Source organism: Meleagris gallopavo, chromosome 8 (assembly GCF_905368555.1).
Source record: "Meleagris gallopavo chromosome 8, MGAL_WU_HG_1.1, whole genome shotgun sequence".
NCBI lineage: Eukaryota > Metazoa > Chordata > Aves > Galliformes > Phasianidae > Meleagris > Meleagris gallopavo.
Window position 1 is genome coordinate 25,619,376 of NC_139411.1, and position 15,780 is coordinate 25,635,155.

The 15,780-nt window shown below is 40.7% G+C and overlaps 1 protein-coding gene across 6 annotated transcripts in view; it reads left to right on the plus strand.

The window, feature by feature from the left end:
• Nucleotides 1-3,191: 3,191 nt before the first annotated feature.
• Nucleotides 3,192-15,780, plus strand: part of LOC116216900 (uncharacterized) — a 36,831-nt gene continuing 24,242 nt past the window's right edge. For 2 of the 6 annotated variants that reach the window (XR_014884709.1, XR_014884710.1), the window contains exons 1-4: nt 3,192-11,572; nt 11,730-11,906; nt 12,011-12,145; nt 13,409-13,503. The gene's annotated coding sequence lies outside the window, so the exon portion shown is untranslated. The remainder of the gene's footprint in view (nt 11,573-11,729; nt 11,907-12,010; nt 12,146-13,408; nt 13,504-15,780) is intronic. The other 4 variants (XR_014884711.1, XM_085229473.1, XM_085229472.1 and 1 more) reach the window with 4 other exon arrangements.

The window sequence follows — 15,780 nt, forward strand, 5'->3', positions numbered from 1 at the left end:
CCTTAGGGCTTTCATTTGTCCAATGAACTTGATCTCTTCTAGGGTTGTTTATGTATTTAGGTCTTTGAAAAACTTCTGGCAACTTTCTTTTCTGTTGTGGTTAAGCAGATGCATTAACTGCCAGAGGGCAATAAAATTAAAGAAGTCAATAGCAGAGTAAGGCAACCATTAATCTGATTTGGCATCTACAAAGCATCTAAAACTGAAATGGACTTTACACAGACATAAAATGCAGTTTGTGTGACAAAGCTCTTTGTAGATCTCACATGGACCTGGAGTCTTTTCCTGCTTGGAATAGCAAAAATCTGGATTTCACTTGATAATGTAGATGCAACTGTGTAACCCTGGAAAGCACTTAGAAAATAGCCTATTCCAAAGTTTTCAAATCTCTCTTTACAACTAAGTACCTTGTAAAACTGTTAGAAATTGGAAGTTCTGTTTCTCAGGCTGCTGGGTGCTGAAAACTTCTGAATATCTGGCAGTGGCAAAAAGTGAATAAGACAGTTTTCTTGAATTGGTGCCTGAATCTACTAAGTTTGTGAGCGCTCCCAGGAAACACATCCAAGGATTTATCTGAGAATCAGCACATCACAAGACCCTCTGGGAGCCTTCTTTCAGTCCTTCATAGACTGTACAGCTCCAGCCAGCTGGATGTAAGTCATTAAAGCTCCTTATTCTATCCATTAGCAGATTCATTAATATTTCTCTGTAACTTGGGACACAACATTTCTCATGCCAAGCTTAGGAAAGTTTTCTCTTCATCTAATTTTGACTTAGAGACAGTTATGAGGACCAAAAAGCTCACCAGTGAGAGGAGGAAAAACTTTTTGTAAAAAAAGTCTGTCATTCTGAGCAATGTGGTAGAATTTCATTTCAGAGATTAAAGTCTTCCAGAGAAATGTTGACTGTAGGGGTATTTAACTGTTGTAATTGGGCCCAGTATTCCTCTCTGAAGCTTATTAATCTATTAGAAACAAGGTAACAAGCTTTTCATGGCAGGCCTCATGAGTTAAAAATGGAAAATACAAAGCACGTCTCCTTCTAGGAGCTGAGAAACTGGATAAACATGGTGCTAAATTGTTCATATGCTCCAGAGATGGGTACCACAAGAAGGCAGCCAACGTAAAAACAAATAATTGTTTTTGGGTAGAAAAACACAATCCATGTATTCTTTCATATACACTTAGACTGAGATATACTCTTGTATATATATATATGTATGTGTGCATATATTACATATATATATGTATATAAAAAAATGCTAAATGTTATATATATGGTTATATATATATATATATATAGCCATGTATTTTAACAGCAACATCTAGGTTCTCAACAGAGTTTGTGGACCTGCATTTGCAGAATTTTTCTGTAAACCTGAGGGGAAAAATAAAACAACCTTAACTATTTGATTCCTCCAAGAAAAAATACTTCAGCGCTGAAACCAGCTGGAGCACTAATTGTTCTCTGAAATGTTGACTTGGTTACTTTTCTGAAAGCAAACAGTAAGCAGTGGCTGTTCATTACTTACCATGTGGTAATTCAGCCTTGATGTCAGAGGTTAAGCATTTGCTTTTTGCTCTTGGACATATGTGAGAAAACTCATTAAATAGATTTTTTTTTTTTTTAATAAAGGTCCGTCATTGCTAAGAGGAATTTATGGAAGAAGCAAACTAAGGGCAGCAGGAACAAGCTCAAAGCCCTGCAGGGTGTACACTGTATTGCCAAAGTCAATATTGCCTTTCTGTACACAAAACAAGGAGCCCTCAGGCTCCAAAAACAAGTACAAAAACTCCCTTTCTGCAGGTATTTGTTTTAGCTTTCCTTCTGGGATATAATGTTCTGATTCTTGCATGAACAGCAGCACTACTGGCATTTGACTTTCTCTTCAACGTTTTCTACCTACTTGGATATTTGTAGCATTTCTCCACTGATCAGAGGTTAACTTCTTGTCCTCTGGTTCTCTTGGGTTTACACTCACTGAGAGATCATTACAACTATCAATGATGTCTGTCTAGACAACACAGGACTGGAGCTGTGGTGTACTATAGCTGATAAGTCAAACTTGTTAATTGAGAAAGAGAGCACTTCATGGCCAGAGGGGCTAATGTAAGGATAGGATGGGCAGTGGTGCGTGGAGACAGTTGAGGAATTGACAGAGTGCATCAAATCCCATGTATTTTGAGCTTTGTTGTTTGGAGGTCTTTTGGGGGCACCATGGAGTCTAGCTGCTGAAGGTGTGGGTTTATGGGATGATTGCTAGGCCTCTGGCACCTTGCCCAGGAAGAGCTTTTGTGGAGAGTGTCTGGAACCATCAGCTGAGCAGCTGCTGCCACTGGCTCTTAAACTGCAGCCACATTTCCTCTGTGAGTGGCAGCATTGATGATGAGCATCTTGCTACTTGCCACATCTACCTTCAGCCTTTCATCCCTGGTCCCCAACAAGTGGGCTTGATCTGAGCATGAGGTAAACAGTAACTGTCAGAGAGACTTGTGACACACTGCCAAATCAGGACAGGGACTCTTATGGCCTTCCATGCCAAATTCCTCAATACATTAGATGTGGCTCCTCAAAGAATGAAAATTCAGAGGGCTAAAATACACACCTGTCTGTGTCTCCTTGCTTCTCGTAATCCTTCTCCAACATCGTATACACCTTTCTTCCTCTGCCTCAGCTCAGAACTCTTTGTTCTGTTGAAGCTTCTGCATAGCTGAGGACTTCAAAGACTCTGCTTAATTTGTGTTTGTACTTCTAAGTACTGAATGAAGGTGTTTGGCGGAGGCAGGTTCTTTCGGAGTATTTGTGTATAAACATGAAAGTTACAACCTTCTGCTCCTTGCTGCTTTCATCTTTTCAGGCTCAGAGATAAAAATGTAGTTGAGTTTTTGGACTTTACAGAAAGTTTTATTAAAAGAATGACTCAGGCTCAGAAGTTCTGCTGAGTTCCTTTTCTCTTTCTCCATCTCCTTCCCTTAAAAAATTAAAAAATTTCCCTTGTTACTTCATCCTACTTTATCCTTTTCAATCGAGCACTGGTCTCAGGCTGTTTTAGTGGATGTCTTGTTGCACTGTTGCTTTGTGGGGCACCAGGGCTGTGTATCTGGTGTCTTCCTTTGTTATCGACCCTGAATCTGTCCACTGCACAGCACCTGTCACCAGTGATAAGCGTGAAAAACAGTGTTTCAGCATCATGTTGCCAGTTTGTCTCCAGATTGCCATGGAGAGACATACTAAGGATGTCTTTCCATTGACAGAGGGAGAACAGATGATTAACTTCAATATCAGCTTTATTTTTTTCCCCATATTTCAGGAGGTAGGTTGAGCTCAAGAAATCTTTCAACATAAAGGTGAGAATTGGAACAGGAATGGTAGAGATCTTTTTTGTACACAGAAACATGGCTTTGAATACCCCAGCTCTGAATCATCCAGCAACACAGAAATAACTTCCCTTTCTGGTTTCCAGCAGATTCTCAGCTTCCTTTTCTTTCTCACTTTTCAGGTGGTTTGGTCTACGTCTATCAGGTTGCATTTCTTATATCGATACCAACTGTAAAGCAGCATTGGCACGTAAAACAGCACAATATTTCAACTGTTGGTACTTACACGCCCAGGTTATACTGCCTGGTAACTGTAAAGGTGTTAATGATAAAACCAGAGGTAGGATCAGGTGCTCATGAGTCTATGCGTTTTATTCACTGCATCGCAGAAGTAGATTAGTGTTATATATCAGGTCAGTGACATACAATACTTATTTTGCTGAACCCTCCATTAGTCCCAATTTTCTTTTCATTTTCCAACCAAAATCTCAGCAATGAATGTCCTAGTTGCAAATATCATCTCTTTGGAGAAAGAGGTAATTATCAGACATAAGAATATTTGTGAGTGAATCACCCTACTTGTAGGATGAGCATCATATGCACGTCTCCTCTTGGAAGCTTACTTGCTTGATTTGATGTTTGTGTCTGCTGGAATCTGATAATTTAACTGTGACTTGTAACTTTGTGACTTATAGCAGTACAATTGTTGGTCTTCCACATGAAGAATTCTTTATGAAATACTGTCAAAAATTTACTGCTCCAAAGGCTATATAGAGCTTAGGTCCTTGAGATATACTTTTATCTTTTTTTTAATGCTGAGCACAGCAACTATAATATAACCTTTTTGTGCTTGAAATAAACCTTGCTGAACTCCATTACAACAAATTTCAGTGCTTCACTTCAAGCACTTAATTTATATCTAGAGAAACAAAAAACCCAACTAATATCCTGCAAAGTGATTAACTCTTTTATGTTATTGCCAATGTGACATTCATCCACAGACATCACGTATTTCCTGGGATTAAGATACTGGCCATGCTGATTAGACCGGGCCAAGTATATAGGATATCAGATGGAATTTGCAGCACTTCCCTTGTAATGAGTATTTTAATGAGGATTTTCCATGTTCAAGTTCTATCACCTGCACAAAAGTGCAGTGCAAGCTTTCTTTTGAAGTCCACAAGGATTTCCTTAAAGTTACGGTCAGATAATTTCATTGCTTGCAATTATCATCTCCCAGGTGAGAGGAGTCAATTTCCTGCATACATTTGTGCAGACCATTTCCAGCAAATGTTGTTTAAGATATCCCTTTTTATTTTGCATTACAAGATGCTGGAAGCGTGGCAACTTTCAATTTCTGCAGTTCAGCTAAGGATAGGTAAGTTCTTTAAATATGTATTAGTATAAATTCAATATATATTGATGTAAAAAAATGCTTGTTGGTTACTTGGTACCTGCGACCTTCCCTTTGCTAACTACTGTTACAAAATCCTTAGAAATCTGAATTGTTGCTGAAAGAAATGCCACTGAGATTTTTTTTTTTCCCCATTCATTTTTCTGGATTCCTCATGTTGCACTTGGTTGAAGATCTCTGTGGTCTCTGGGGTTTGGGGCAGGAAGGATTTGTAAGCCTGTAAATCAATGTGATACTCAGCAGAGGTACTGCAATTCCTCACTGAAGCCCACCTCCTCTCTCGATCTCAGTCAGCATCTGGACAGCAGTAACCCACACAGGGCACATTAAAGGATTAAGGCCTTAATTACAGTTTTTAAATGTCATTATTAAATGGGGACTTCCATCCTGCAGAGCACTTGAAAAATAACATTTGTAAATGTTTCCTGAGCAGCATATTCCCTTTTACATTATTTCATCTATTTGTATGCTAATAAGAATTCATCTTCCTTTCTACTCAGTCTCTGCTTGAGCAGTTCAACACTGAATTCACGATTCTGAGTTTTGTGCTGTCAAGATTTTACTTATATTTTTTAAAAATAGTATCTCAATAATTAGTTACAGATAAATTATTGACAAAGCAGCAGCAGATGCAAAGGATGAGTGCTCTGTATCTGAGAAGCTTTTCAAATCTTTGCAATAGCACTGATCTATATACTTTTTATATTCTCTTTTCAGAAATAAATCCACTGCTCGTCTGGTGTTTGTTCCTTCATGTGATACTACAAACTACTGAGAAAAAATTAGCATTTTATCTCCAAGTATTTCCTTAACCAATATACATGTCTGTTAAAAATATCTCCCAAGAGAAAAATATATCAGTGTATCTACACTTCACTTCTGTGAAGAAAGCCCTGCATATTTAGGAAGCATAGCTTTGCTATCAGAGAAACTGTCAAGTTAACTACAGAGACATAAATGTTCTGCTCATTTAAAAATGCCTGAATGTTCATATATCATTAATAAGAGTACTGCAGATAATTAGTTACATAGTTTGTTCAAAAATGTTGTTGAAACTTCAGTGCCAGCTAAAAGAATGTTTTCAGGCTCTTTTCTCAGCTTTGTGAGTTTCTGTGCATCTCTAAGCCTCTGTAAGTTTTTGGGCACACAGTGTTGGTCTGAAGTAATGCGAGTTATGCTGACTCCCTCTTGAGCTACTGACCCATGGCTGGAAGGCACCTCTGGAGTTATTCATTCCAACTTCCCTCCCTCCCTCCCGAGGTGGGATCAATACCAAATGCAGGTCAGGTTCTCAGGGCTTTGGGCTGAGTATGCAGAGTCCACAGACTTTCTGGTTCTTTGTTTCAGTGCTTAATCCTAGTGAAGAGCTTTTTTTCTCATGTCCTTGTGATTATTGTCCCTCATCTTTTAACTGTGCTTCTACAGGAGGAGCATGGCTGCCTTTTCTGTAATCTCCTTTCAGGTAGCAGAAGAGAACGATACAATTCTTCATCAGCTTTCTCAGCTTTAATCTGAACACCCCCAGTGCTTTCAGCCTCTCTACATTCAGAATGTGCTCCAGTCCGTGCTGACAGACTTCGTCTGGGCTCTCCCACAGGATGTCAGCAAACCATGTTGCATCTTGTTGGTCCCATCAGGTATGAGTGTGCACATTTGCTGTGACTCAGGTGGCACACACACCGGTCTGGTAATCTGTGATAACCTGTGGTATAACTGAACACTTCTAGCCAGATCCAGGAATAGGCATAGTTTTCTTCCAGATCTCCAAATCAGACTGTATCAATATACTCTGTTATTTTGTATCTCCGCAGAGAAATGGCTTTGAAGGGCTAAATGTGGCAGACAGAGTCTTCCTTTTTAATGTAACTGTAAAATATTTAAGAGTTTAGACTAAGGAAGTAATTTCAGGACCTAGTTCACCATTACAGCTCTCCTCATGAAGAATCCATCTTCGAAGAGCTACTCCAAGCCCAGGGATGCCAAAAAGTATATTTCCATTGACTTTTGCACACTTTGCTTTCTGTTCTAAAGACAATCCGATTTTCAACTAAGCTATCAATTGCATTTGGTGTAAAACATGGGCCAATTTCACATTTCAGCTACCTCAAGGAGAGAGAACCACACAATGGGACTTCTGTTTTCATGCGGCACAGCATAAAAACCACACTTCTTGTTAACAACACCAAGAGCTCTGCATGGGGAAATGAGCTGCCTTTGGAAAGGCACAACTGATATTTTAGCCTCAGAATCCTTTTCTCTTCTAAAGGTCGCAGTGCAATTTTAAACTCAGAGTATTGCAATGCATTTAAATGTCTGAAATCTAGGGTAAAGAAGATTTACTAATATGAAATAGAAATGAAGGAATCACATCTACCTTTCTTCCGTCAGAAGGTGGAATAACATCCTTCATCCCAGGAATAACGATTTCAAGCACTGGGAAAACAAAACTGGCCTTTTTTGTGCCATAACCTTGAATTTGAGACCTTGCTGCTCCTCACTGTACAGAGGGGTGATAGTCTTTGCAACTAGAGGGCTGTCTTGGTGCATGAGAAGAGAGCTCTGCGTTTGTTCATTGTGACTTTAAGAGGTGACTTTCAACACTGTCCACTGATATTTCCTCATGGGCAAACTGACGAAGGATAAGGCAGGTAAGTGGAAAGTGTTATGGGGAGAAACAGGCTGAACAGAAGGCCTGGAAGTACATTATGTAATTTTGGGTATTCTGTAAAGGTCATTAGGAACTGATAAATCCTGGCATGTGTTAATTTTTCTCCACTAAAATTCAAGCTTTTATACAAACAATATTCCTCAATATTTTTTGAGGAAATACTTGTTTTGAGGAAGTATTTGGATCTTCAAAACATACCAGTTACTCTACCTATATGACAGTAAAAAACAGCAAAATATCCTCACGACTATATTTCCTTAATAAAAAAAATTGATGAAATTGTAACTACGTAAGTATGTGTGTATTGACTTTCATTCCTAACACTGATTTAACTGCAAAGGACTGGTAAAACAGAGATCAAAGCATCTACCAAGCTGCTCACTTAGCTCTATAAAAGTATATGGTACTTAGAAGACATAAGAAAATGATAGCAAATAGAGATTTACAATGTAATTTGTAATGGAAGTGTAATTGGGGGCTCATTGTACTAAATCCTGTTGAGGAGAAAAAGCTTTGGACTCTGCCTGGAGAGAGAACAGGATGCAAGACAGAGTTTTATTGCACTTTTGCCTAGAGAGAAGATGAATAACTGAGTCACACCAGAAATCTGAATCAGTACTGTATATGAAAGCTGGATCTGAGTCTTAATCTGATGTCCTCATGCTAAAACAGTCTTTCCTTGTTTTATAAAGAGAAGGGGAAAAACTATATTCCAAATTACCTCTGCACTATGCACTTGAATTAAGGAACATAAAGGAGTGGACTGCACTGTGCAAGCAGCAGTGGACTGGCATGAAGATAGATGGTGTCTGGGATGAGATGGGGTGAAGAGAAGAAGAAAGAGGTTTTTTTTTTTTTCCATTGCAGTGAGTCATGTAAAGCAAGAAAGCACACAGAAGCTGAGGATTTTTTCCTTTCTCTTTCAGCTGTCACAAAGAAGCCATCTCAGCATCCACACAATTAAAGCAACCTGGGCTCCTTCTGTGCATGGGAAGTTATTGTTTCTTGCTTGCAGAGGGAAATACACACACACGTGCAGGCGCACACTTAAGAATGGTTTTAAAATGTCATATTTGACTTCCTGGCCCGTTTGACAATTCTCTTCAAAAATAGCCCTCATGGCTGCAGGCTGGCAGAGCTGCTCCTGCCCTGGTTTAAATGACAAAACTCAATTAGAGTTTGAATCTGTTGCACTGAAATGGAATTGTCTCTTGCAGGCAGAGCTCGGTCACGGATGCGACGTTGGGAGCTGTGGAGGCTGTGCCTGTGGGGAGGACAGGCTGGGGGGCCTCTGAGCTCCTTGGAGCATGGATTTCCCGTCTGCTTTTGCTCTGGAAAGGGAACTCCATTGCTGCTCTCTCCACATGTGTACAAGGACCTGCTGCTTCTTGTCAGCTTTTTCTGGTTCACCACCTCCACTCTTGAGAAGGCCCAGGGGTGGCAAGGACCTGCACTCAACTACGTTCATGAGGACAACCTCCCTTAGCTTTTCCCATCTGGCTTTGCACAAACCTCTTTCCCCTCCCAGGCACTTGTAAGGATTTTGGCTGAGCTGGAGCTAAGGCAATGGCAAAATGTTTGACTTTTTGGTAACAGGTTCATAACAGGAGATTCCTTGGTCCCTCACTGCAGTCTCATATCTCTCCTTGTTGTCCCACAGAAGGCTATTTCCAGACATGGAGGGAGACACTTCAATGCTGCCTCTGCTCCTTGTAGATCTGAGCTGACCTCAGCATTTTTCTCCTCAGAATGCATTGAGATGTAAGTCTAGAAATCAATGACTGCCCTATGCTCCTCTTATCTGGGATCTCAGCCTAACCTTGGTCTATAAATCACTTGCGTTAAACTGTTCCTCATAAATAGCAGCTTCCAGCATGTCTTCTTTCATCTGTTGCTTGTATTTGTATGTGAGAGCCAGAAAACAGGTCTAACTTACATCACTGCAGCTGGCTCCTCTGATCTGCCACCTGGAGACTCAGCCAACTGGGAATGTGTGTCTGAAAAGGGGACAGGCTTGCGCTTCCTCTGGCTGTGCCTATCTCTGCACTGGCCATGGGGAAAAAATACACCTGACCCATTCATCAGGAACATGTTGGACCCACCTGCAGTTGGTGTTGTGGACCACAAGAAGGATGTACTTGTCCAAGCAGTGCAGCAGACTCCAGCGATCCTCTTCCAAGACTTGCAGTGCAGAGATTTAAGTGACTTTATGGAGAAAGACCAGGAAAATGGCTCATGCATTGGTAGGATGGAGTGGCAGGCAGGCAGGACCTGCCAGTAGGTGCCTGACATACGTGGGGCTGTATATGCCCCTTGATGATTGTCAGAGCTCCTCAATGAGCAGGGAAGATTGTTCTGACTGGAATAAATTCCACTGAGATGGGTAGAGGAGATTTACCATGGACTACTCTTTTTTTCTAGAAATAAAATCACCTCAAGCACAATATAGAAGGGGTCAATGTGAAAATGAGCCAATTCACCCCTGTGCTGCCCCAGGAGAGGACAAACTCTTTTCTTTACCCATGAGGATGTGCTCCAGGGCACATGCTGTCTGACCTTCCAGCCGCCAAAAATCAACTCAAACCTCAAGATGTGGCTAGCTCTTCTGGAGACTCTGAGAGAGATGGGGTAGATGAACTCAGTGTGGTATTTCCCCTCTTTGCATATTCCTGGAACCACAAAACGGGTTAAAAGGAAGAGAGTGGACTAGCCAAGAAACAGAAACAGTGAAACAAAGCCCTGGCTGATGTCCAGTTCCATGTGACAGGTAGGGCAAGTTGTGTGCCCAGCCCCCTTCATGGAAGTGCTCGGATTTCAGGCAGAGCACCTCTCCTTGGCCAGGACATGGTGTGAGTGATCCTACTATAAACTTCTTTTTAACAAAGCTCCCTGGGAACCAAGTTCTATGAAAAGATATGAGAAAAATCAGCTAAGCCTTGATGGTAGAAAGCCAAAGGTTGCTGCTCAGGCTGCAGCTCCTGCAGCAGAATTGGTGATTACAGCACCTGGGATTGTGATGGGATGGGAACAGCAGGGGCAGCTGGGTACAAGGATCAGACCCAGGTGGGAATAGCTCCTCGTCAGACACTGCAGACTTCCATACATAGCAGGCTCTGCCTGCAGCTGAAGCATCAGTGAACTCAGAATAGAAAATAAAATGAAACCGAGAGCTTTGCCTGCTCTGAAGTTCTTTAGAAAGAAGCAAGCAGGACTCAGAAGACAAGGCAAGCACTTAAAACGTGGCATCTGTGAGACGTCAGCCCCCTGGGCATGTCTGCAGTTCCCCACCAGCTCGTTTGCCCCACCATTGCAGCAGAGGGGCACTCCAGTTCTCCAGATAAGCTGCGTGGAGAAACAGAGCAGCCAGTGGCAGCAGAAGAAGGGAGATCTCGTTGCCAGGCTGGGCCTAGGTAAAAGGAGTGCCACGAGCAAGAGGGTTCAGAAGAAGCAGGCCAAGAGCAATCCATTGCTGAGCACAGTGCCGTGTGGTGGGGCTGCCGGAGTGCAGCCACAGAGCCCTCTGGTGTTGTCTGTGGGGCTGCAGACCAGCCATGAGAGCTGTCTTTCATGAGACTAAAGAGAGTAAAACATCACTTAGCTTTTACTTTTTTAAAATTTAATTTAATTTTTATTTATTTATTTATTGTTATGTATTTCTTTCTTTTCCTGCACAGTTCTCAGCCTGTGGGTGTTCCTAGAAGACAAGAATGAGAGGAATGGAATGATCTGAGTTCCCCTTGTTCAGCTCACCTTCCAGAGAGCTGTACGCTGGGAGATTTGCACTGAAGCTCTGCGCCTTGTGTTATCTGTTATTAATTTGTTGATTTCCATGAACATATTTACGAACATATTTTGCCTTCTTGCGAGAAGAGGTCCAAACCTCAGTAACATTGCTTCAGCCAAAAGAAGTCTATGAAGTGTCAGTTTACTTACAGAAATCTTGCTGATGTTATTTTTTTTCCTGAGGAAAACGAACTTTTTTTTTTTTTTTTTTTTTTTTTTTTTTTTTTTTGTGAAAGGAAAGGAAAAAACACCCTTTGGCTGAACTGTCAGATCTCTGCAGTCTAAAAGTTCAGGCAGCTTTTCTTTGGGCAATATTAGAGCCACAATGGACTGTTCCACCCAATGCTTTCTGTACCGACCTTTGCAATCTTGGTTACAAAAAGAAAAACGGTGAGTAGAGAAGAGGAAAGAAGGTTTTACCAACCACCTTTTTCTTTCATAAAGTAGGAGTCATATTTATTCCCTTCTGTAGTGCTCTAAGCTTTTGTCCTTCATCTGCAAAACACCTAAATCTCTTTAAGGCTGCAAATAACCCCCTTCACTACAGTATCTCCTTAAGGGAAGCCACCTCAGACCGGAGGATGTTTGAAGAACCAGGAGTCCTGCTCCAGTGGAGTTCCCAGACGCAGAGTACTGTTTTCTTCTGTCATTCATCAACCATTGTAAAAAAGTGTCTGGGAATCCTGGTCGGTGTAAAAGATTACAGGACTTCATGATGTCACAGGTATACTTCTTCCTCTTTTTAACGGTTTCAGAAAATGTGAAGCTAGAATGACTATTAAATCATCATGATTTGCTCTCTGATGTGTAATGTCTTCTATTACGTAGGCATTAATCTCCAGCAGGTACCACCCACAAGGTAAAAAGATGTCATCAAAGCTAATAATGCTTTAAAACTACAATGGAGGAAAAAATGGGAGAAAATACTTCTGAGAAGATGTCCCCTACTGATAAAAAAAAAAAGTAAGTGTTGTCCTTTGCTGTGTCTGCATTACATTGTAATTAATCTGTCTTAACAGGAGTAACATTCTTTCTTTCATTCAGATTCTGTGGTCTCCAAGAGCTCAAGAATCCAGACAAGTAATATGACTCAATTGTCTAACTACAGTGTAAGGGAGCTCTTGTTTCAGTCATGTCCATGAGTGTCAGCTGTGTGTCAGAATCTGTTCTTTTCCTATTTATAACCTGACAAATGGAATCTTCCAGTATATGTAATGTATTCAGAAGGCTAGGAGGAGGTTAGGAGGTAGATGTGTGTTCTGGAACTTCCTATCCAACAAACTACCCTGTTCTAATAATTCAAGATGTTGTCAAATGAAGTAAAATGATTCCTATGATGGTGCTATGTATGTGTCAGTTTCTATTGGAACAATGTATTCTGCATTTTGGCTGCTTAGGATTGGATTTTTATGATATTCCTCCTCCCGTCCTGCACCCATATTGCAATCAGCATGATCTTATTTGATCTGTACTGGCAATATAAATGCAAAAATGAGGACCTGTTTTAGCAGCGCCTTTAGTTTATACTGATCATACTTTTAACTTGAGCTTTTTCATTAGCATCCTATCAAAATATTTGGATTGGAATTCTTATTATTTTTCAAGATCTTCCTGTCAGAATCAAACTTAATTCATGAATGTATTTTTACTCATTGCAAATTCGGAAAATAATGCTTAGAAAATTGTTCTGATTTAAAAAAAAAAACAAAACTCTTGCATTTCTTTCTTCCTCCTTCTCAGAATGTGTATTCATAAAAGCTGGAAAGCTTACAGGTTTTGAAAAACAATCGGAATAGTGATGTGTTGCAGTGTGACTTTTTTGGTGTTGCATTGTTGAGTCAAGATTAAAAAAAGGTGTAGCCCAGAGCAGTCTCTGGTATAGATCTAGTTATGCCTTATGGTGAGAGATGGGTCTTTGCTCTAGCCCACAGTAGCTACTGTTAATATCTCATTGTTTACTGATTACCTCTCTGTCTTGTAAAGCCACCCATTCTACTGACTGTAATTGAATTGGCTGTCTGTATTAGGTTCTTAGATTCACCATATGCTCTCAGTCTAATATTATTTATTCGAGATTAGTGGAAACAACATCGAGAAGGAGCAAATGAAAATCTAACAGAAGAGGTCACAGAACATCTTGTTGTGGCAGATGGTGTTGTAGCCATCGTGGAAGCTCTCCTGTGGGTGTTTCAGATGCTTACATATTCTTTACCTTTTGAATTTGAGGTGAACTTAAGGAAAGTGCAGAAAAAGAGAGAAGCGTCATTCCAATGGAGGGGGAAAGAATCTGAACTTCTCATGTGGTGAGCTTCAGAGGAAAGGTAGGTCTGTAGAAATGGCACAGATTTTCAGGATTTCTATCTGAACATGAATTTTGCTTCTGTGGTGGCACTCATCTTTGTATCAAATATGTTTGCATGGATTACTTAAAAAAAAAAAAAAAACAAAAAACAAAAAACAAAAAACCCAAACAACCCTGTTATTTGTGAGTCTCCCTCTGTTCCGTGGTACCCTTGCCAGAAGGTGTCTCACTTGCATGATCATCACAAAAAATTGTAGGTCCGTTTATTTGCTATGATATATCTGTAGTTATCCGTAGCAACTGTGTGTTGCTAGTTTGATTTAAAATTACGTATTGAAGCCTGTCAGCAATGTAGTTAAGAGAATATATTAACCTGAACTAGCTGGTGCATGTTCAAGTCTTAATGAGCACAACATATCTCATACATGCTAGCTAGCAGCAGAAATATAAGAAAGAACTAGTGAGGGGGGAGAAGGTTCACAAGTACTGCTGTGATCAGCAGAGCAGAAGGAGATGAGAGGAGGTGAGAGATTCAATGTCAGAGAGAAATGGGGAGTGCAGCCTGGGTGAGAGAGGAGATGCATAGAGAAGGAGGAGATCCCTGGCCAGAGGAACAGGTGTAACCAGAAAGAGGGAACAAGTGTTGGCAGTTCTGCTGCTGTGCCAGTGGTCACATCCCTGTGCCATGCTGGTCCCTTACCCAGCTGGATCCCATCTGTGTGAGATCTTCTCCCAGTGCTGTGCCTGGTCCTGCTCTGGTGGTCTTTCAGAATAATTAACTCAGTGAAGAACAGGAGATGTGAAGGAATGAGGGGGAGAGGAAAAAAGCACAGCTGAGAAGTTCTTTTATTGAATTTGGCTTCCCTTGTTGAAGGTTTGAAGCCATGAAAGATGTTTTCAAGGAAGCAGGAGAGGTTGCTGAAGGAATGGATTATTCAGAATTTGAGAAGTGTTGATTACAAATTACTCTGTGTATGCTTTAGGTTGCTAAGTGGAAAGAGTTCTTAATAACTATGCTGATAAACTCGGTATTTTACCTTGATATTTTTATTTATTTCTTTAGAAATATGCTAGTGTGCTGCATAAATAGGAAGGCATATTTAATCTTGCAGTGAGCAACAAGCACAGTCAAAGATTCCCTAATATAGCAAGACAGGAGGATTTTTTCCTTTATTTTATTAGCATTTGGCATCTTTTTTTACTTCAAATGGTCCACTAGTGTAGTGTTCACAAGTTTTTCCTGCATGAAAAACTTTGGAGATTATCTGGCAGATCTCTGCATCCCGGCGGTACATGAACCTCAACAAGAATGACAGAGTGGGGTGTTTTTAAATATGGATAATTCTCAAATGCTTTAAGATTTAGAACATTAAAAAAGAAATTACTGCCAGGTAAACTCAATTCCTTAATTCTGAGTGAAAGCTCTTGCCGCCTTTGCTTAGAAAACAGTTCAAGGACTGAGTTGCAAATTGAGGCTTTTTCCCAAGGAGAGCTTAAAGCAAGTTTCTTTTGTTTGCTGGGCAGAAAGATCTCTTGCAATAGCTGTTACCCAGTCACTCTTAATGGCTGTCCCCTGAGGCAGACAGGGCCTGTTTTGACTGTACTTATTGATCTGTGTTATGAAAACAATTACAATAGCATTCATGAGCCTTGAAAACCGTAAATAAATATAGCACGCATTCTTTACTTAAATCAATAAGTTTGGTGGGGGGTATAATATGCATCTTGAAGCATAGCTTGAGGAGATTATCATGCTTTACAGTGCTGGAGAGGGCTCTGGTAATGTATTTAATAATGACAATGATAAAAATAAAGCTTAGCAAGTTACCTGCTTTATGTGGTACTGCAAAACCTCTTCTCTCAGCTGGCCCCAAACCTCTTGCAGCCCCAGGGTCCTTTCTGTTGGAATGACGAATACTTCAGGCAGAGCTTTGCTCAGAAAAAGGAGATTTAGATTAGATGTTAGGAAGACATTTTTTACTCCTATGGTGGTAAGGCACTGGAGCAGGCTGCCCAAACAGGTTGTGGATGCCCCAACGGTGGAGGCATTCGAGACCAGCTTGGATGAGCTGCCTGATCTGTTGGTTGGCAACCTTGCCCATGGCAGGGGGTTGGAACTCAGTGATCTTCGAGATCCCCTCCAACCTGAGCCATTTTATGAAAGCAAGATGTCATTTCATCAAGCACTGCAGCAGTACAAATAATTTTGTGTAATGAATTCATTTACAGTCTCAGGCTTTGACCAGAGACTTGCAGAGAAACCATAAGCATTATGCATATCTGGGATTGTTATGAA